Source organism: Caretta caretta, chromosome 4 (assembly GCF_965140235.1).
Source record: "Caretta caretta isolate rCarCar2 chromosome 4, rCarCar1.hap1, whole genome shotgun sequence".
In the NCBI taxonomy this organism is placed as follows: domain Eukaryota; kingdom Metazoa; phylum Chordata; order Testudines; family Cheloniidae; genus Caretta; species Caretta caretta.
In genome coordinates this window covers 35953083-35975783 of record NC_134209.1, presented here as the reverse complement: position 1 = coordinate 35975783, position 22701 = coordinate 35953083, and the positions used below count along the sequence as shown (strand labels likewise).

At 42.6% G+C, this 22701-nt stretch overlaps 1 long non-coding RNA gene across 2 annotated transcripts; it reads right to left on the bottom strand.

Moving 5' to 3' along the window:
- Positions 1 to 4737: 4737 nt before the first annotated feature.
- On the bottom strand, positions 4738 to 21108 carry LOC125635700 (uncharacterized). 2 transcript variants are annotated; one of them, XR_012668040.1, is made up of 2 exons: positions 19996 to 21108; positions 4738 to 6664 (listed from the first exon to the last, which is right to left on the bottom strand). It is a non-coding gene; the product is annotated as an uncharacterized LOC125635700 (long non-coding RNA). The 2 variants fall into 2 exon arrangements; XR_012668039.1 differs by lacking the exon at positions 19996 to 21108 and adding an exon at positions 11550 to 19986.
- Positions 21109 to 22701: the final 1593 nt, after the last annotated feature.

The window sequence follows — 22701 nt, the reverse complement described above, 5'->3', positions numbered from 1 at the left end:
AACTGTAAATTATCCACTTTGGATTTGAAAAATAATCCTTTGGAACAATTGTGTCATACACTAGATCAATAAGCTTGGAGGACTATTTACTCTTTACAAACGTTTTACTTTTTTCTTTTAGGAAAATTAACAGTTTATAATTCTTGTTGCTAAGAGTGAAAGGGGAGAAAAATGGGGAATGGAGGCCACACCCCAGTGCTCTGGGAGGAACTAGGATTATCATGGTCAGTGAAAACATAGTTAATCTTTGGTTAGGCTTGGATATATATCCAGCATATAGTATGGGGCAACGTGGTCTAAAAAAAGGAACTGGTCAAAAAAAGGGGTCTATTTCTATAGCAAACTCTTTTTGCCAAAAAAAAAAGAAGAAGAAGAAAATGAAACCACACATTTTTGGTCAAAAACGGAAACATTTTCAGCCAAAACCCCAACATTTTTGCTCTTTGTTATTTTGATGAAAATTCAATAACTTTCAGGAAACAAGCACTTTCTGAGAAAATGTTCATTAGTCAAAACTCCAATTTTTAACCAACCCCAAAATATAAAGATGTCACTTTAATAATGAGTCACGAAGCCATGAGTGAGTTATGCAGATCATGCCAAATGAGCACTGATGAATGCTTTATAAACACAGGATACGATTAGGTACCCTGTGTATGCCTCATGTTAGAGAAACTATTTTAGGAATGTTTTGGCGAGTTTTTAAAACATTATTGGAACTCTTATCCCTGCATCCTTATGTTTTCGTTGCCATAAAACTCACTGTACATGACTCAAAGGGAAAGAAAAACATTCAAAAATAAAGCTACATCATCTCCAAAATTACCTTAAAAAATCACTTTTTCCTACTTACATATATGATTCACCTATCTTGGGACCATCCAGTGATAAAAGTGAGTGCGATGTCTCACTGGGAACTGGACATCTCACTTTTAAAATCTCCTGGTTTTGCCACCGCAGTAACACCAGAAATTTGACTTTAAAACTGTGACATGATGTTTGAAGAAATTGCAAGTGGCATGGGCCTGAGCCTGAATTTCACTCATCGTGGGCCTCAGGCAAATGTAATTTTGATGGAGAAATTCCACATTTGGGAGTGGAAGCAGGAAACCTTTGCCTGATAGATTTAAAAAAAAAAGGCAACTGATAATTTTGTGATATTACATCATATGATGTAATATCACAGCCACGTGATACATTTTAGAGCTTTGAGATCATTGAATTTAACATGCAGCTTTGATTGTCTCACCTGCATGCTGTCCAGCAGCCTACAACTCCTGGACCTTAGTCTAATATCCCCAACTCTTAATCAGCTTCAATATTTGCATAAAAAAGTCCTAGAAAAATTCATTTTCCCTCAAAATGAGGAACTTTCCCCCAAAATTATATCTCCCCAAGGGCCAGGATGAATGGTTTAGTTCTTTACCAGTGATCAGTTTTATACACACACAAAATTGTCATTGTTTTAAAAGTCTGATATCTAGGGTCCCTGTAGGGCAAGAAGCAGGAGACAGGTTCCCAACTTCCCCAGGGTAGTTACAGCACTTGCCCTAGGAGAACCTAGGACAACGGACATTAAATTCAGGACAATTTCATGTATAAAAAGTTAAAGTGCGTCTTTTTTAATACAAAGGACACAATAGCTGCTAGGAAACACTATTGATTATCAACTCAGGGATATAATTCCTTTAATGGATCCTAGTGTTTAAAACTCTAGTGATTTATGTAGGAAAAGTCTATTTTGTATACTCTTTGGGACATCTGTCTACTAGCATCTGACCCCACTGTGGCCTTCCTGTGTGCTTCTGTCTGGCTCTGAGAGAGTACAGGCTTGGACAGCCATTAACGAAGAAGGGAGTCATCTCCTCTGCAAGTGACGTATCTAAACAAACATTATTCCTGTTGTTACCTAACCCTGGATCTGGTGTGCATCTGTCTGTTTCCCTGCTGACACAACTATGCTGGCAATGAGATGGCCCAGTCACACAATGCAGAAATACCTGGTCTTCTTCTGTTTTCTCTCTGACTGAAGCAGACTGTGCAATGAATACAATGGCTAGAGAGAATTAATGACTTTTGATTACCTGTATGTAGAAGGCAACAGTTCAGAATTCAGACTTCAGAAGAATATAGAAGCATGTGGAAGGCGTGTAGCGTTTGGATTCTTTTCTTCTTCATCCTTAAAACATGAAACTAAAGGAACAGTCTGTGATAAGAACCACCATGATCTTGTAATAAAGTTTCTGGAAAGTTGGTGTATGTTTGGTCTCTAGCGTCATCCTTCAGCAGCAAAGTGAAACATTTTTTATAAACATTAAAATGTAAGTGGGTATGCACCTGTAGGGCCAGGTTCATTATTGACACCTTATAGTTCTGCTCCAGTGGTGTGTAAAGATACTTCGCATTCAAAGCGCCAGTCCAATTTAGCTGACACAACTGCTATATGCCTTTTCAAAAGTATAGGTTTAAAAGAGAAACCCCAGCTAAATGCAAAGCCTCTATCAGCTCCACTTCTGTTCAGCTGAATGTCTGCTTTCACTGCAAGTTTTGTTTAGAAGTTCCTGTCATCCTTACCCAGAATTCCCACGCATTTTTTCTACTCTCTGTGCCCATTGCACTATATCCAGGATTAAATCACTACTAAAAATAGAAAACTTGTCAATATAGGGCCAAATTTCCAAATTTAGGCAGCAGTATAAAAATCTAAGATAAATAGGTGCTCATCATCAAAGTATCTGAGCCTATTCCACAGAAATTAATAGAAATAGCAGATTCCCTAGTGGACTTCACTGGGTCTCTAGCACTTCTCCCTTTATTGGATCTGAACTCTGCTTGGACTTGGTTTGATTTTTTTGTGGAGAGGGGGTTGGGATGGTGTTGGGGGAAAATGGATGTTTGAATTATGTCACCTGCACATATGCAATTATGTGCATCTTACGTCCACAGCTTTTTTGCATCCTGTGTCTATGCAAAAAAAGCCAATTAAACTTTTAGCTGGTCATGCATATGCTCTCAGTGGTATTTGTACAATAAATCAGGTATGTTCCAAATACATGCAGGCATTTGGATTTCTCTAAATTTGGGAATCTGGTATTATGTGCTGCAGTCATTACCCAGGTTTCAGAGTAGCAGCTGTGTTAGTCTGTATTCGCAAAAAGAAAAGGAGTACTTGTGGCACCTTAGAGACTAACCAATTTATTTGAGCATAAGCTTTCATGAGCTACAGCTCACTTCATTGGATGCATTCAGTGGAAAATACAGTGGGGAGATTTATATACATAGAGAACATGACATTTATACCACAGGAATCCGTTCTAACAACGTGGTTAACAGAATTAGAGATAAAGCCTATAAAGTGGATCAGAGCACATATATTTTCAGAAACTTTCTGACAGAGATGATTAGTCCAAAAATATACTTTATCAACTCTAAGTGTTACTTTGAAGAAAACATGCAGTACCTAGGTGCTACTTTAACTATAGAAACATATTGTTCTTCTCTTCAGTGATGTAACTAGAAATTACATTAACAACTGAAAAGGAGTACTTGTGGTGCCTTAGAGACTAACCAATTTATTTGAGCAGTCTCTAAGGTGCCACAAGTACTCCTTTTCTTTTTGCGAATACAGACTAACACGGCTGCTGCTCTGAAACCTGTCATTAACAACTGAGAACTTGAAAATGCTTTTTAGTTTTTTACTTATCAGAACTTCTCTGTTCCTTATTTCCTTACCCCCGAGCAGGCAAACTGCAGCTAAATTTAGCAATTACTCTACTGAAACTGCAAAAATGTCACTTCAATTTTCCATCAACATCTTGTTTTGACATTAGCTATTTTGGGGTGATAATGAAGCAAACATTTTGGGGTACCAGATGGCTGAGAGGGTGACTAATGAGCAGCAGTGCTTTCCTCCCCTCCTCCCCCCAGGTCACTGATTCAAATCCTGATATCAGCCCGGCAGTGACAAAGTCATTATGATTTCATGGCTATACAAAAAACAATGAGCTTGGTTGTTTCATAACTGTTCCTTGTGGGTCAGTATCCAAATGATAAAAAATAAAATTATAATGGTACAGCCAATAGCAGTCTGAGCAGAGACGGAAAGAGATTAGACATGGAGACTTAACTGCAGTTTCCATTCAGTCCTAACAGTGGTGACTTTCTACAACAGAGCTGAAGCATATTGGCAGGGCATCATGGGGAAGCTTAGACCTTTTGCTGCACTTGTTCTGGGGATAGATTCAGCAGCTTTGTTTCCACTGCAGTCAATCTGACCCCTTTATATAAACACTAAAATACCTCAGTGCATATACATATGCACCAATATATTATATTATATATACACACATAGACATACATACACACACAATAATGTCAGATGAACAGGGACAATTTAACATTCCCAACTGATTTCTCAGCTCCACAGAAAAGGAATGCTTGGTGCTGGAATGCTAGTTAATTCAGTTAGTAATCCTGGAACCAATACAATGAAAGCCTAGAAAAGCTTCCAAGTTATGCCCCTTTCCAGAATCTTGGGAGAATATGCCCTTAATTTTCCAAATAGAAATCTGAATTGTGTTTTTCCACTTTCTTCCCAACATTGTCGTCACCATCTCATTGATGTGAACAGTGGCACTGAATAAACAGCATCCCCTATAATATAAGGGAATTGCATAAATGTCAGTGATGGAAAATAGTGCAATTCTGTGGCGGTTCAATGATGAGACAGAACACAGCTTTATGCAAGCAAGCAGGCTGGTCAGCTGAAATGGGCTGCTGCCCCCAGCTTTCCACCTTCCCCTTTTATTATATTTCTCCCCCCTATGCATTACATACTTCTACCGCAAAAAGACACACACAGGAATGTATGACGTTGATTAATATACTTATTTACCAACTTTTATCTACTACAATCCTGGTTCTCAGGCCTTGAGCCCAGGCTAAGAAAGCTTACCACGGTCACTGTCTTTTAATCAACTTCTCATGGTTCATATCTAGTCCTTGTCCTTGGATAGAGCAATGTGTGCATTGCTTCTACAAAATAGTCAGGGTGTGCCCTGACTGTTTCCAGGTGGAATAACTAAACATGAACCCTTCATCCCCCCGTTTTTGTTTAATTATACTCAGCCATCTCATGGTAGCCGTCAATTTGCTTTGGCATGCTATTTAACTCCCAGACAGACAAGGACATAACTCGGGGAGCTTGCCAGGGCGAATCTCCACAAAGTCTTAGCAAGGAGGGAATACATTGTACACAGCAGCAGCAAAAAATAAGCCCAATGATCACAAACACAGCATAACCGAAAAGTTGTCGCAGCCATTCTAGAGAGGGCAGCCAACCTGTAAGCCAATTCCAAAAGTCCTCAAACCCCAGATCCTGGCGTATGTGTGCCGTAAGATTGGCCAATTCGGCCAGTCTACTTTCTATGTAATAACTATTATTAGTTAAATTAAAACAACACATATGCCGAAATGTGGAACAGCCTATGTGATGTTTTAAGAGCAGAAAATCAATGGCTGCCCTGTTATCCAAGATTGCATCCCTTAATTCATGTTGCTCTGTGTTAAGTAGGGCAATTGCTTGGGATGTTGTATTACTTGCCTTTGCTGCAAAGCATGCCAGGGTATTTAAGGTTCTGGCTGTATAAGTGGCAAGCGCGGGGACCCCAACAATAGAGGCCGCTAAAGCAATATACTCAGCACGACTAAAAAGCTCAACATCTGCAACTCAATTATCTGAAAGGGGTACACTTCTTTTACTACGCTTTTGACTGGCAAAAGGCAATATAAGCGTCATTCTACTAAGACAGCAAAGGGTGCCATCACTTAAATTTGCGGGAATATAACTAAAGGTGCGTGAACCACAAGTAAAAAACCACCCTGATGGTAGGATGATATGGCCATAATTGTATGAAACATTGACAGCATGGGAACAATTTAAAAGGGGTTGAGAAATTTTTCGACAGCCCAAGGGCACCTTTGTACTAGTGCAGTTAACCACACGCGCACAGGTGACATTGTCAGTCCCGGCCGGGTACGGTGTGTGGAGGGATATAGCCGTGTGAGGCAGAGTATAGTTGGCCGGGCCCCAATTAGCCATGCCAGAGTACTGGGAAGAGAGATTCGCATAAGCAGAGAGCATTGTCTTATTCCCTATCTCCTCAGGGTGATGACATACTGGAATAAGGCATGTACCTAACAAATCTCCGGCTGCTACAGAATCAGATAAACAAAAGTGGGTAACATTTGCTATTGAAGCCAATCTTTCCCATATATTATATGTCATTCGGGCTCGTAACGGGGGAATCGCTCCCGAGCCAACCCCTACAGGAAATAGCACGCACAAAAGGCATACAATCATCACAGAATTAGCAGTGATTTGGGCGAGAATCACCACAAACAAAGTCTCAGGAGTCTCTGGCTGTTGATCTGCTGCCAGCCTTCGTTGGGCCGCGGCAACCAATGCTTTTACTGCTCCCCATGTCACGGACCGGCTTGGGATGCTACGCCTCCTCCGTTTCCATCCTGCCGTTGTCGACTCGGGAGGCAACGCGGTCTCCTCCAAGGTCAGCTGAAACTCTGGTATGGGGTTCGACAGCCCCTGGTGCCATGCCATGCTGTTTCAGTGCCGGTCGCACACACCGGGCTGGAACCCACAACGGTCCTGCAGGGAGAGACACAGCAGCATATCCCCGACCCCAAGTGATTAGAGGTAGTGGGCCCAACCATTGCGGATCGGGCAGCTGACGGTAATAGGTCTTTCCAGTACCTCAGATTTGTGAAAATGCCGATCCGCGGGGGTCTGCTGATCTGCATTCAGTGTTAAATTATTTAAAGTAAACAAAAGGATATGCATTTGTTGTTGAATGTCTCCTAAGGTTCGGAGACGGAGCTCCCCTTGTTTTAATTGTTTATCAAGCAAGGTTTTGAGCGTGCGATTGGCATGTTCAACAATGGCTTGGCCCGTGGAATTATAAGGGATCCCATGTTTAAGACGGACGTCCCATCGGGCACAAAAGGTGGAGAGGGCTGTGGAGCAGTAGGCTGGGGCATTATCCGTTTGAAGCTGGCTTGGGCGACCCATAACAGAAAAGCAGGCCAGCAAATGGTGAATAAGTTTGGCAGTGGCTTCCCCACAGTGTGGGGTTGCCCAAAGGAACCCTGAATAAGTATCAATGGAAACATGTAAAAACGAATAGGGGAGGAATTGTGGCACGTGAGTGACATCCATTTGCCATAGCTGATTTGCTGCGGTACCTCTGGGGTTAACGGCATAAGAAAAGGTAGGAGCAGCAGCAGCACAGTGGGGGCAGGAACGAACAATGGAACGTGCATGATCAGCAGGAATGTGAAACTGCCGGGCCAAAACAGAGGCAGACTGATGAAAAAAGGCATGGCTTTCAGTGGGGTCAGAAAAAAGGGAATTTACCTGACCACGCAACGCGCGATCGGCGCGCGCATTGCCCTCAGTGAGTGGCCCAGGCAGAGGGGTATGACTGCGAATATGAGCTACAAAATAAGGGAAATTACGAGTGGCGATGAGATACTGCAAAGACAAAAACAGGCGAAGGAGGTCCGCATCAACCTGAGGGGTAATGAGGGCAAGGGGTAAATGATCAATTACCTGATAAACATAATGGGTATCCACAATTAAATTAAAGGGACAATCAGCAAAAAGTTGAAAGACCAAAATAACAGCAGCCAATTCTGAACGCTGTGCGGAACGCTGAGGCAGTGTAAAACGAGAATGCCAACGAGGGGGTTTACCCAATTGATAAGTGACAACACCTCGGTGTGGAGAGCCATCAGTAAAAAGAGTGACAGCAATGGGTTGAGAGCGGAAACAATGGGTTGAGAGCGGCTAAGACGATGGACAATTAGGGGCACCTTTTGGGTAATTACCAACCGAGGATCTTTTGGGGGATTATAAGAAATCTCTCCCACATAATCACAAAGAGCAACCTGCCAGGCCAAGGAGGTGTGGCACAAAGAATCAAATTCACTATGGGACAAGGGGAACACAATGGCAACTAAATCAGTGCCAGTGAGTTGCACTGCACGGTGGCAGGCTTTACGAACAAGATCAGACAGGGCATCTAAATATGGATAAATATTCCGAGGAGGAGTGGATGAGAGGTATAGCCACTCTATAATAGAGACGGCTGTGTCCGTACGGGGTACAAACAGAGCCGCAGTGGGTGTATGAGGGGTGGCAAGAAGAACCAACCGTAGGGGACGGACCTCTGGGAGTCTGTCCACAAACTGCTGACTCAATGCTGCATTGATCTGTCGAATGCAGGCAATGTGCTCCGCAGTGATGGCAATAACTGCACTCGGTGCCCGGGCTCCACGTAGGAGTTCGAACAACGGCTGCAGCATTGAGGTGGGGAGACGAAAGTAGGGCCGAATCCAATTAAAATGACCCAAAATCTGTTGTAATTTAACAAGGGTTAGGGGTTGAGGTAAAATTAATTCCGGACGAACCGGAGCAGCATAGGTTTGTAAAACCTTATGTCCGAGGTAGTGGTAGGGATAAGAGCGTTGGATTTTTTCTGGTGCCACTAACAGGCCATTTTGGCCAAGAATCTGAAACAAAGATTCAAGCTGTTGTGCCGTGACCTGGGGACCGCTAAGCAAAATGTCATCCATATAATGGTAGACCTTTAACGTAGGGTACCGGGCACGGAAAGGGGCGAGGGCCTGATCCACAAAAAGCTGACACAAGGTTGGACTTGCATTCCCTGGGGCAAGACCTTCTACTGATACCTTTGAGAGGGTTGCTGATTATTATATTGTGGCACCGTAAACGCAAATTTTTCGCGATCTTGTGGGCAAAGGGGGATGGTGAAAAAACAATCTTTTAAATCTAACACACAAAGCTGATCGGTTTGAGGAATTAAATTTGGATTTGGTAAGCCAAACTGCAAGGGGCCCATAGGTTGGATGCGTTTATTTATTTCCCTTAAATCATGTAACAGCCGCCAAGCACCAGATTTTTTCTTGATAACGAACACCGGGGTGTTCCAGGGACTAGTGGAGCTCTCCAAGCGCTGTGCCTGCAAATGCTGCTGCACAAGCGAATGAAGTGCTTTTAGCTTTTCTAGAGGGAGGGGCCACTGGTCAATCCATACGGGCTCTAAGGATTGCCATACCAAGGGTAATGCGGAGGGCACGGTGGGTGAGGGAGGGTTTTGGGCCATCAGATATTAATATCGAGGGTGGTGTCCAGCTTTGTAAGTAAGTCACGGCCCCAAATATTGAGGTGGACAGGGAGCACAAAAGGGCGGATAGTAGCAAGGGTACGGCCTCCTGGTTTAGAGACTGTGACCCAAGACAAACTCTGACGCCCGGGTTTACTACCCCCGATCCCCCACAACTCTTTAGAAGGAACCGTAGGCCAACTGACTGGCCACTCCGGATCACGAATCACCGTAACGTCAGCTCCAGTGTCCACCAGCCCTGTAAAAGGAACATCATTTAAGAGAAGTGTTAACTGAGGTTTCGAGGGGTGGACTGACATTGTCAGAGCAACAAGTGGAGAGGACGTGCTGTGAGACGGCGAGTGAGACAACGTTGATCCAAAGCCGCCTCCGCCCCGAGTGCGATTCTCGGCAGCTGGCACCTGATAGGGGACTAAAATCAATTGTGCAATTGACCATCCACGCGGGAGCGACTGTGGAAGATGAGTCCACACCTGAACCTTAATAATGCCAGTGTAATCAGCATCAATGACCCCTGGAATGACAAAAAAGCCCTGTTTCCCAGCATGTGAGCGAGGGAGAATGAGACCCACAAAGCCGGCAGGGAGAGGTCCCGTCACCTGCGTAGGTATGGCGCAGACCTCCCCTGGCAGCCGAAAGTCAGTGTCCTCCGGCATGATCAAATCAAGCCCTGCACTTCCAGCAGTCGCCGCCCTCATAGAGTCTACGGATTTTAAGGCAGAGGAACGGATGTCTGAGTGGGAAACTCCCCTGTTTGGCCCTGGGTTCAGGGAGGACCCGTCGTGCGGTTTCCCGACCCGCTACGACACTGATTAGCCCAGTGATAACCCTTCTGACACTTGGGGCACTTCTTTGAGGGTCGGGCGGGTGCCTTTGATGAGCGGCACTCCCGCTGAAAGTGACCTTCCTTACCACAGCGGTAACAACACTTCCCCTCCTTTCCGGTTTTTCTCAGGGCAGCAGCCAGAACTCCAGCCTTATGGGCTTGTGTGCCGATGTTCTGGCACGCCCGCAGCATGTCTGACAGCTCTAAAATGCCAGAGGCTTGCGCCGTCTGGAGAGCACGGCGGCAATCCTCGTTTGCATTTTCAACCGCCAGTTTTAACAGGATCTCCTGAGCTGCCTCAGTGTTATCCACCTGTCGGAGGATAGCCTCCTGCAATCTGTTGGTAAAATCCAGAAAGGACTCTGATGCACCCTGACGGATACTGACAAAGCTTTTGGTAGGCTTGCCTGAATCCGGGACCTTCCGGAAAGCATGCTGGGCACAGGTGGAAATAATGGGGAAGACGGCCTGAGGGAGTTGAGACTGCAACAGTAGCAAACTGGCCCTCCCCTGCCAAATGCTCATAAATGACACCTTGCTCTCTATATACCTGGGCTTGGCGTTCCGCCATCTGCCGATACTCACTAATCCAAATAACATACTGACTGGGTGTTAACATCATGCGCAACAGCGCCTTCCAATCTTCAGGGATTAGGGAGTACCCAGTACCTATCCCTTCAATGAGACCACGCACAAAGGTGCTAGTCAGGTCGAACTCGCGAATTGCTTTCTTTACCTCTCTAACCACTGAGTACGGCAAAGTGGCCCAGGTTCCAACGGGGTTGCCCTGGTCATCATTCTGCCAGGTCACCGGACAAACTGAGACCAGATCAGCCAGCTCCTCCGCTGTAATATCTGAGCGAGTTTTCGCTGCGTGAACCATTTGTTGCACCAGCGAAAGCCGCTGAGCAGACGCGGACAACCCTCCGGGGGGCCCCGAAACATGGGGCCCCACGGGGGGAGGGTGATCACACAGCGGCTCCGGTGGGGAAGGCCAGGGAGGCGGTGGTAATAGAGGCACTGGGGGCAAAGCAGGGGGAGGGATGGCTGCAGGAGCGGATGGGGGTGGCGGGATCGGCAGCCCCTCTGTTGGCGCGGGAGAGGGCCTTTCCGAGGCAACACGTTGTGTTGCATCGGTAGAAGGGGGGATGGCTGCAGGAGCCGACGGGCGTGGCAAGGTCACCAGCCTCGCGAGAGAGGGCCTGTCCGAGGCGACACGCAGTATCGCGTCGCGGCAGAGGTGCCAGGCATGTAAAGCCTGCACGGGTGCCCGAGGCTCTTCGTGCAATGTCTGGCCCAATCGCTCCCAGTCCGCTAGCTTAAGGGTTCCGGCTTCAGGATACCACGGGCACTGGGCACGCACCTCCTGTAGCAGGAGAGTAAGTGCTCGAGCGGGGCAGTCATGCTGAGCCTTACGCAACAAATACTGTAGCTCACTGCGGTGTTGCACTTGCAAAGCAGAGAGGGAGCTTCCCATACTTACCACAATGAAAAATACTCACCGGGATCCATGAAGCGGATGAGTGACGCGTCTGAAACCCTTGCCGGGCGAGGTGAGTGCTGAGGGTCCCATGTTTGGGTGCCAGTTGTGGCGGTTCAATGATGAGACAGAACACAGCTTTATGCAAGCAAGCAGGCTGGTCAGCTGAAATGGGCTGCTGCCCCCAGCTTTCCACCTTCCCCTTTTATTATATTTCTCCCCCCTAAGCATTACATACTTCTACCGCAAAAAGACACACAAAGGAATGTATGACGTTGATTAATATACTTATTTACCAACTTTTATCTACTACAATCCTGGTTCTCAGGCCTTGAGCCCAGGCTAAGAAAGCTTACCACGGTCACTGTCTTTTAATCAACTTCTCATGGTTCATATCTAGTCCTTGTCCTTGGATAGAGCAATGTGTGCATTGCTTCTACAAAACAGTCAGGGTGTGCCCTGACTGTTTCCAGGTGGAATAACTAAACATGAACCCTTCACAATTCACTGGCATTTACACATTTCTCAGAAGAAACATTTCTGTCTTAAAAAAAAATCCCCAATTGAGTTTGAAGGCATGCCTAATAAGCTGATTTTGGAGCTAACAACTTTGAAAAAGCAATTGTCTTTTAAATGTTCTAAAATAGTTTTTGCTCTCAAACACTACCAGTATCTGGGGACTCTTTCTCATCTGTTTCTGCCTCCAGATGTAACACAACCCAGTTGCTAAAAATGAGTATTGCTAAATGTGAATAAATCAGTGATTCCGCCTTTATGAACTGCAGGTTGGAAATTATCAGCTTGACCGAATAAAAAAAATGTGTTTATTTAATTTGTTCTTATGCCTGAGGAGGATTATGATCTTTTATACGTAAAAACCTAAATGTTAGATGCCACTTTTCACACAGCATATGTGATTAGCGAACACTCCACTTTTCATTACAGGAAAAATCTCTTGAAACATTTCAAACTATCTTCTCTTTCTCCCCTACACCCTTGCCCGCCCATGGTTGTGCAGGCTCACACAAACACATACAGTGGCAGAGTGGACAATCATGTTTGCACTGAAGACAGCTTTCCATTAAGTTAGCATATGGTGATAGCACGCTGAGTGACAACTGGAAGATTGGTTTCTGGGATGAACTCAAGCTTTCAGCCTTGAGAATAGCAAAGAGGTTTTTATGGAGGTGATGCCCTCTGTCTCTGGGAAGACAGCTGCCCAATGCTCAAGTCTCTCCCAGTAGACTGGTATTGGCAAAAGTTGGTGTTCTATTCCTGACTGAAGGAACAGCTGACTGTAGGGGAGGAGATTAGAGGGGAACAACTAGTCAAAACAATTACAGTCTTCTTGGGAAACTAGGCCTATGCAGCACTCATCAACATCCTAATCAGACAATGAGCAACAATGTTGACAAAGCACAGGATGCCACTTTTTCAGTTGAAAGTGGGGCACTTTTTCATAAGTTATGTTGACCTAATTAAGCACTTAGAAAACTTTATTAAAAACTTACTGGGCCAAATTCCTCTCTCAGCTAACAAGGTTAATCTGGAGTGACGCTGTTAAAAATCAGTGGAATGATTCTGGACTTAACCCACAATGCCAGAATAGAGTTTGGTCCTCTACCCAGTGTATTGTTTCCTTTTTTTAACCTATTATTTTACTTTCCCTCACTATACTTTCTCATTTTTTCCTAAAAGCTTTTAGAACACTATTTGTTATACATGGCTGCTTTCAGTTTCCTACTGGATTTCCCCCTGTGACACTATCAGGGTCAGCCCTAATTTTTTTGGTGCCCTGCATAGAATAATGCGAGTGGGGTTTTATACAATTCCCACCTCATCCATGAGTAGGTCTTTCCACCACGGCTCCTGTCGTGATCTCCCCCGCTTGCCAGCGAAACCCTCCTTCTGCAAGTTGCGGCAACATTGTCTGTCTAGGTGTTTATACCACATTCATCACCATGGTACCCAAGCACCGCTTCTTCCCTTGTCTGCGAGACTCTGAACATCACTCGCCCACCTGTCTGAGAGGCTCTGCAGCTCCTGTTAACTCTCCTACCTGTGCAGGGAAGCAGAACTGAAGCACCGTTTTCAAAGCAGCAAGAGGGGAGAGCAGTCACTCTGACTCTACAGGACTTGTATGTTGCATTCAAAATAGCATCCTAACCTGTTGGCATCATCTCACAGCAGTAGGCCATTTAGGTGGTGTTATGGGGATAGTATAAGAGAACGGGAAGAAAGAGAATATGAGAAATTAGGTTTCCTGGGGGAAAAGGTGGGAGAAAGGAGAATATATTGGCAGATAAGACAGAGAGGCAGCAGAATAAAGAGAAAAGAGGGGATACAGAACAAAAGGAAGAGAAAAGACAAAGGCAGAAAGGGAAAATTGTTTCTCACCTTTGCATTTTCCACTTGCCAGGTGCACAGGCAGCCCTGACATTTTCTATCGAGCTCTATTTCCTGTCACACTTAAACTACTTTAGGCCAGAACTCTACTGTGCCATGTCTTTTTTCCACACAAACATGGACTTGGGCTATTTGCAGGGTCCTGACATGCTTGTCCAATGCTCATCTATTTGAAGTGCTGTACAGACTGTGAGGGTGAAATTGGCTTTGGCATCTGTTCTTTTTTAGTCTGCAGTACTACAGAGAATGGGAAATGATCAAGCTAGTTGAGATTTTCTTTCACACCCTACTGCTTGTCTAGCCTGCTTGTCCCTTGACCCTATGTCATCTGCTTCTTGTTTTCCCATCCCTCCCTTCTGTTTTTCTTGTCCCTTTGCCCTCTGTCTTGTTCCCTCTTTCTCCTCTCCATCATCTCTCTATCTCGTCTCCTCTTTGCCTGTTATTTTCTTCCCTCAAGGCTCTATTTTCTTATCTTCTTTCTTTCCATCCACTTTTCTCTGCAACCCACCTAAACAAGCTTCTACTGCAAGTCAATGCCATGATGTTAACAGGCCATTTTGGAAGGAGCCAAAAAAAAAAAAATACTGTATTCCCATTCAGCTCTGATGTACTTAATTCAATTCCTTTTGACTCTTTTAATGTGTGTGCCTCACATCAAACATAGCAACACAGCATGACCTCAATCTAAAGACTATGTTTAAAAAAAAAAAAAAACGAGTTGAAAAAAATTTCAGTGGAAGTTTTCCCTTGAAAAATGCTCTTTTGTCAAAATCAAAATGTTTCCCGTGACCATGTTGACCTTGGTGACATTTTTGATGGAAAGTTTTAGCAACCATTTGAATCCAATTGTAATATTTTGTTTGGATGTTCTTGTTTCATTTCGACTCTCTCATCATTTTTCTCTGCTCGGACAGTCTCATTTCATTTAGTTTAGGCCTTTATATTACATTATGATGTTTATATATGTTTTACTTCATGATATAACATAATGGCTCAACATTATAAAAATGAAACATTTTGACAATGTCAGAATGAAGCATTTCAATAAGGTTGTTTGATATTTCCACACCAAAATGTGGGGAATTTACATTCCACATAAATCTTGAAATGGTAGTTTTTTTTTGGGTCCCAATTCAGAAGAAAATCAAAATTTTGAAATGTCAGAATTTCTTATCTGACCAAAACCCATTTTCTGACCATCTCTACTTATGGGCCAGTGCTCAGAAAATATTGGCTACACTGAAAAGTCCATTTTGGTCACTTCCGCTTGCCCCCACACAGCCACAACTCAAATGGACCTGATGTTATTAGCAGCACAGTAGGGTCAGCTCTAAAAAGTAGTTCCATGACTATCTTGCTAGTTTCTCAATGATAGGGTACTATTATAAGTGGGGCTTGACAAAGCTCAATAACATTTGGTTCAACTAAGCTATGAATCTAAATGTTTAGATTCTCATCTGCTGCTAATCCATAACGAGGAAGGATGGTCTAGTGGTTACAGCCCTAGCCTGGGCCATGGGAGACCTTTGATTACAATGGGAGGTGCATAACTTGCTTACATGCTTTGGAAAACCCTACTCAGCACCTATCTGAATACCACTGAAAATCTGGCCTTCTGTGTATGGGTGCCTCGTCTCTAAAATGGAGAGAATAGTACTTCCCTAGCTCATGATAGTGTTATCAGGTGCTCAAATACTGTGGTGGTAGGGATCATAAGTATTTAGGATAGATAATATCCCAAACTCTCTGGTTTGGATACATGGCTGGAATTTTCCAGGTAGGCTAGACAGACTGTAAAGGTGCCCTTTCAGTATATCTGCCTCGAGTCAACAACTAGAAAATACATTATGAATTTTTTTTTTTTACAGTTCCTTTTCTCTTCCTTCAGACAAATTTTGATTCAAGTTTTTGGCAAAAGTTCAGGTTGATTCTTATTTCATGCAGAACGATTTCCACACCATTATTTTCAAATCTACAGGATTTTGCCTCTCAATGTTGTTAATTGTGCATTTACCTTAAGTAAAGAGAGCTGGTTGAAATTTTTCAAATGTCAATGAAAAATGTCACTGAAATTTAGAATTTTGACCAAAAACCCCACATAAAATTGTTTCACAATATTTTCATAAATTTCCTTCCAATTTTCAACCAACTGTACAGCTAGTTAATTTTTTTCCAATTTTGGAGACATTTCAATAAAAAACCAGGACATATGTTTGTGTGATTTCTCTCTCCATTCCTCCTCTCTCCCATCTTATGACCAGCTGTATGATACAATGTTTCCCAAACAAATTTTTCTCAGGTAACACACAATCTTCCATCACTATTGGACCATCAGTTTTCCTGTTTACAAAGCCCTGGATCAACACTGTAACTGATGGTGACACTCCATCACCATCAGCCACCAAGTTTTCAGGTGAGCATTTCAGTAACCATGTAAAACGCACCACAGCAGTTTGCCCTCAGTTCAGGGATCACAAAGGGATCTGCCCCGAGAGAAGCATGGCTAAATCCAGTTGAAGGGACTTACATAATATTCTAGGGAAAAAGGGATATGTGTTTCCCAGGAAAACTGAATTCTGAGGGGAAAATGAGTGGGTAAGCTTAGCTAGAAGAAAATAAAATCCATGGCCTTTTGATTGGCCAGAGCTGTACTCTCTGTTATAGGGAGGCATGATTTTTCCTGATTTATCTTAGTATAACTTGACTGCACAAAATTTCTCTTGAACCTAATTTAGAACCTACTCAGAGAAGCCTCTTCCTCACTATCTTCAACTGAATAGTAGAAAGCCTCATATCAGTCATTTTCTTCTTCATAACCACTGGGGTTGATTTCTTTCTTCCCCCCTCATCCACCCATGGCTCCCCTGATGTCATGCTGACCTTCCATCTATCTCCTGAACCTTGTGGATTCAGTTTAATGCATTATTGTTTTATAAATGCAGCTACACACGTAAATGGTAAACATCTGAGCCAAGGACAGGAGATACTGTTGAAAATACAGTGTGTCTTTCATAATTTCTGGGGATAATCACTGTTTATGTTAGAGCAGAGGCTACAATTCCCAGTGCTACTGACTTGTTTTCACTGCAGTCCTACAGCAGAGTTATAGGTCATTGTGCCAAATGAATAAATTCATAAAGAATTGGTCAATAACGCAGATAGTTTTGTTGTTTTACTTTGTGCCTGAATTTAAAAGAAAGTGCTATACTTATCATTCATTGGTATAAATCATGGGCTAGTATCAGAGCAAATGGTTTAATCTTTAGGACAGATGCTTCTGAGCTTGCAGCCATGGATTTAAAACCCAGTTGGGGATTTACTATTAGCCCTATCATTCGCATAAATTGATTGCTCTGATTGGCTAATCACTTAATTAGCAAACAGACGATATTGAACCATTTTGGAATAGTTCCTATAACTATGGGAGGATTATTTCTCATTCAGATTTTGTATATACTTTAGACTGGATTTGTTACATGCTGTCTATGTAGTTGTTTAAGCATTTACTTTATATTACACACAGTATATTCAAGAGTGCTGGACCTCTTACTTTTTGGAACTTACAAATAATAAGGACGGACAAAATTGACTGGAAAAAAGAAAGTTTGCCCATTACTCTACACTGATTTCTTCCAAATTCTCCAAGATTTTCCTCTCACAAATTCAGAGCATGCATACAAAGTAAAATTAAGGACAGACTGCTAGGTGTCAATGACACTAAAGTCACACAGCCTATGAATCATATGGAAAAATGCAGTAGTAGGGCAAAGAGAAAGAGTAAAACTATGGAGCAACACAAGGCCTATCACCAGCATTCCTTACAGGGGGATTCCCAGAACATTGATACAAGAGGAGGAGCTGAGCATTGTAGTTAAAGATAATGGATGGTACAATATGTTATGCTGGAAAGGTATGAATAAGATAGAAGGGAATTGTTTCAAAGGCCCACCCAATAATTCCATGAACGAATCCCAAGTGCTCTGCCACTTCCACTCTCTGATGAGCCAGATTAGCATCCCTGCTCAGTGACATCACAAAGTAACTAGTTTAAAACAGCACTTCAAGAGCTTTTTAAAAGCAAGAATTAAGTGAGTCTGTCTCGTTTAATTTCATTTAATGTAAGCAAGCTTCAGAATTGCATTCCTTTGCTCTAACACTGAGCTTGAAGCCATGCCGGCTGATTAATGCCGAGCTGTTTGAAGTACACTCTTTTCTTATCTAGTGCTGTGCAGGCCTCACTACAGCCTAGGGAGACCTGCTGGTAAGTCAGAGCTTGGGGAGATTTTTGTCTGCTCTACACACAGAGGAGAATGGAGACCAGATAAGCTTCATGCCATAAAACAGAAAACAAAATGAAAACCTGTTGCCAATTCTGAAAAACTTATTTGTAAGGGAGAAAAAAAAAACCCACGGACACACTACAAAACTAAGTTCCCAGTCTATGGATTTGCATACAACTTTCACTGAACTGACACATTAATGCCATCTCAACTGAAAATAATGAGATAGCATCACTGCCTAGAAACTTACATTTCCCTAAAGATGTGCTTGTTAGTTCAATTTGTGTCTGACACAATATAAATGGGCATGATAATCATTAAAAGAAGTCATTAAAGGGGACGTTAGCAAAACCTGATTTCCCAGATTATGGGTCAATTAACTCCATGAGGAATTTCACCATGTGTCTAATCTATTGGAATCCATGGATAGTCTGGATTCCAACCAACTTCTGCTGAAAAAACTAAATAAATGCGACAACCGGATCACCCTGAGAATGTACACATTCTACAATGTTTGGAAATCAATGAGTGGTATTTCTTTCCATCATCATAGAATCATAGATTCAAGATACAGAGGGAAAACTGTTCTTGTTAAAGGCACATTCTGGAGGTACTTTGTAGTTTCTCTGATACTAGAAAGTTATATAAATATCTGACTTCGAACATGTTAAATGCCACTTTATTCTAATAAGATGTTCAAATCTGATTGGTATTGGAGCCAAGTAGGTAAAAAGGAAGAATATATAAGCAGGGTTTTTTAACTCAGTATGACAGTTTTCCCCAGTCACATCATCAAACGGAACAGAAAAGCCCTTCACAGACAACATCCACAGAGATGAAGCAAGGAAAAATAGTAAACTGGAAGTTGTTTCCTTTCAGTTTGCAGATTAACTTGAAGGAAATAGTAAGAATGGGTTAAGGAGTTCAAAAGCAGTGCTCACTATAATGAGAGCTGGCTGCAAGTGTGTTTGTCTCTCAGCACTGTTATGTTATGCCCATTAACACTCTGTGATGTATTCAAATAAGGAGGGGGAAAAGCTCTGAGCTGGAAGATTAAAAACATCTTTGTTTGAACCACACACACCGTCAGGAAAGTTTGCACCTTCCAGATATTCACAAAAGGGAACAAAAACAAACCTCATAGTGGTCCTTGTTAGCATATCAACCATTTCTGTAAAGCAAAGCATTGTATCATAGATTTTTAAGGCCAAAGGGACCATTAGATCATCTTGTCTGACCTGTTCTCTAACACAGACAAAACCTAAACCTAATTTTCCCAATACTAATTTCCCTTGACTGTTACTCACACCTTCTTGTCAACTGTCTGAAATGGGTCACTCATTACCACTTCAAAAAAGTTATTTTTTCCTCCCTTGGTATCCTGCTGTCAATTGAATTGTCTCATTAGACTCACCTCAAACTTGGTAAGGCAACTCACATCTTTTCATGTATTTATACCTGCTCCTGTATTTTCCACTCCATGCGTCCGATGAAGTGGGTTCTAGCCCACGAAAACTTATGCCCAAATAAATTTGTTAGTCTCTAAGGTGCCACAAAGCCTCCTCGTTGTTTTTAGAGACCAAAGAGTTTTGCTCAGTTATGTTACCCAGTTATAACTAAGGCTCCAATCCAAAGCCCACTTAAGTCACTGATTTGAAGTTAATTTGGGTCATTTGGACTTTGGATCAGACAGGCTGTAAATGAACGATGTACAATGAGTGTTTAGATACCAATGTGATAGGCACCTTAAAATTACCACAGGTTTATAAAGAAAACACTCACCACAGCGTGACAGTGCTACATTGGAAGGACCTTGTTGCAGCTCTTTTCCACTATCCAATTGAAGAGAAGGTTGAGATGAATTCCTTGCCTCTGACAAAGGCTCACCCTGTTCTCCAGATGTTGCTAAATTATCCAAACCAGAGATCATACTTATTTCCCAGGGGCTCAAACATATTTCTGAAGATTTGTAAATCTTGCCCAGTGCAGTAGTCTGGGAGCTGACCTTGTTTGTGAAGACAGAGGCAAAAAAACCATTGAGTACATTTGCTTTTTCCACATCCTCTGTCACTAGGTTGCCTCCCCCATTCAATAAGGGGCCCACACTTTCCCTGACCTTCTTGTTGCCAACATATCTGTAGAAACCCTTCTTGTTATTCTTAACATCCCTTGGTAGCTGCAACTCTAATTGTGATTTAGCCTTCCTGATTTCACTCCTGCATAATTGAGCAATGTTTTTATACTCCTCCCTGGTCATTTGTCCAATCTTCCACTTCTTGTAAGCTTCTTTTTTGTGTTTAAGATCAGCAAGGATTTCACTGTTAAGCCAAGCTGGTTGCTTGCCATATTAACTATTCTTTCTACACATCAGGATGATTTGTTCCTGCAACCTCAATAAGGATTCTTTAAAATACAGCCAGCTCTCCTGGACTCCTTTCCCCCTCATGTTATTCTCCCAGGGGATCCTGCCCATCAGTTCCCTGAGGGAGTCAAAGTCTGCTTTTCTGAAGTCCAGGGTCCATATTCTGCTGCTCTCCTTTCTTCCTTGTGTCAGGATCCTGAACTTGACCATCTCATGGTCACTGCCTTCCAGGTTCCCATCCACTTTTGCTTCCCCTACTAATTCTTCCCGGTTTGTGAGCAGCAGGTCAAGAAGAGCTCCGCCCGTAGTTAGTTCCTCCAGCACTTGCACCAGGAAATTGTCCCCTACACTTTCCAAAAACTTCTTGGATTGTGTGTGCACTGCTGTATTGCTCTCCCAGCAGATATTGGGTGATTGAAGTCCCCGATGAGAACCACAGCCTCTGATCTAGTAACTTCTGTTAGTTGCCTGAAGAAGGCGTCGTTCGCCTTATCCCCCTGGTCTGGTGGTCTATAGCTGACTCCCAGCACGATATCACCTGTGTTTCTCACACTTCTAATCTTAATCCAGAGACCTCTCAGGTTTTTCTGCAGTTTCATACTGGAGCTCTGAGCAGTTATACTGCTCTCTTACATACAGTGCAACTCCCCCACCTTTTCTGCCCTGCTTGTCCTTCCTAAACAGTGTCTCTGGCTTGAAACTATTCTTAATATACTATTGATGTAAACAAATAGATAATAGATTTAGGTACATTTGGGGGGAAAAACAGCTTTCAGGGCTGTTCAGAGGTCTTCCAGTTGTAATTCCAGTAGGATAGGTCACAATAGCAATCTGCACATGAAATATGAACCAAATGCCCATTGTCCTTGATTGACCTTCATTTGAGACAATTTAAGTATCACTTTTGTTTTGGCTTCTTACACTAAAATGGCTTCCTACTGTTTTTGAATTAATTTGTCTCATTAATTCAGAATTAATCCTCTATATATTAAAAGCACTGCCATGTATTATACCTGCATTATTAATTATGCAGCAAGACATAAGAAGCCATACCATGTGTTTGAAAGGCTATGTTTCATCATGAGACCCTTATGCTGGTATTTCAATACACACTAAAGCTTCTTTTTTATTATTACTATTGGAAAGCAATAGTTTGGGGTTTTTTAGTGACATCTTCCATCTAGACTGTTTTTAAAAAAATCACCAAGAAGAGGTATTTTTGTTTTGTCTTCACATGAAATTCTGTATAACATGCTCATATTAATTCAGAAATCTCATCCTTTCGAAGCACAGTTCTGTATAATGATTTGACTACTTGTTTGTGTGGTTCAGTACTCAGAGTAAGGAATAGAAAGTACACATTCCTATTTCTGTTCCCAATTTGCTACTGACTTGGTGTCTGACTGAACAAGTGATGGAAACTCCTCTGACAAGGAAGAGAAGGAAACCTTTCACCTCTCTCCAAAATGAAGGTTTAAACTAAAAGACATTTATAAAATATAACATCCATGTTCACTACAGAAACAGGTACTTTTGCAATATGGAGTGTTGAAGATTAAAAAACTGCTCAATTTTAGTCATCAGAAACGGAATTATTTCTTACGTAAGCACATACACAAACCATAGAATTTGGCTGTAGGTGAACCTCACATTGAGAGCAAAACAACAGAAATACTGTTCAAAGAACTGCTTTATCTCCCTGCGAGGGAAGAGCTCAGTGGAATATATTTTTTTTGCAAACAGTCTAGCAATAAAGGCAACTGAACACCTGATTCCTCATACTATGCACTAAACAGCTGCCTCTGAAATCTTTAGCTAAACCAAGAAATGGTTTCAGGAGCTTGATGTTTTCTTCTCACTTATTGTCACAGTTTTAAGGTATAGCTATGCCTATCACTATTCCAGAGATTCTTCTGCGAAAGAAAAAAAAAATACAGTTAGGGTTTGATTTTACACAACACGGGTAACAGATCTTGGATTAGTAATGAGAGCACTGCTATATGTTACTTCTGCCCAGCAGCAAGAGAAAGGCCTGAGAGAAGGGGTAGTTAGAAGCTTATCGACATGAGGATTGCATATTAAACCTGGTCCTCAAGTACACCCTATCCCATACTTTTACCCAGCAT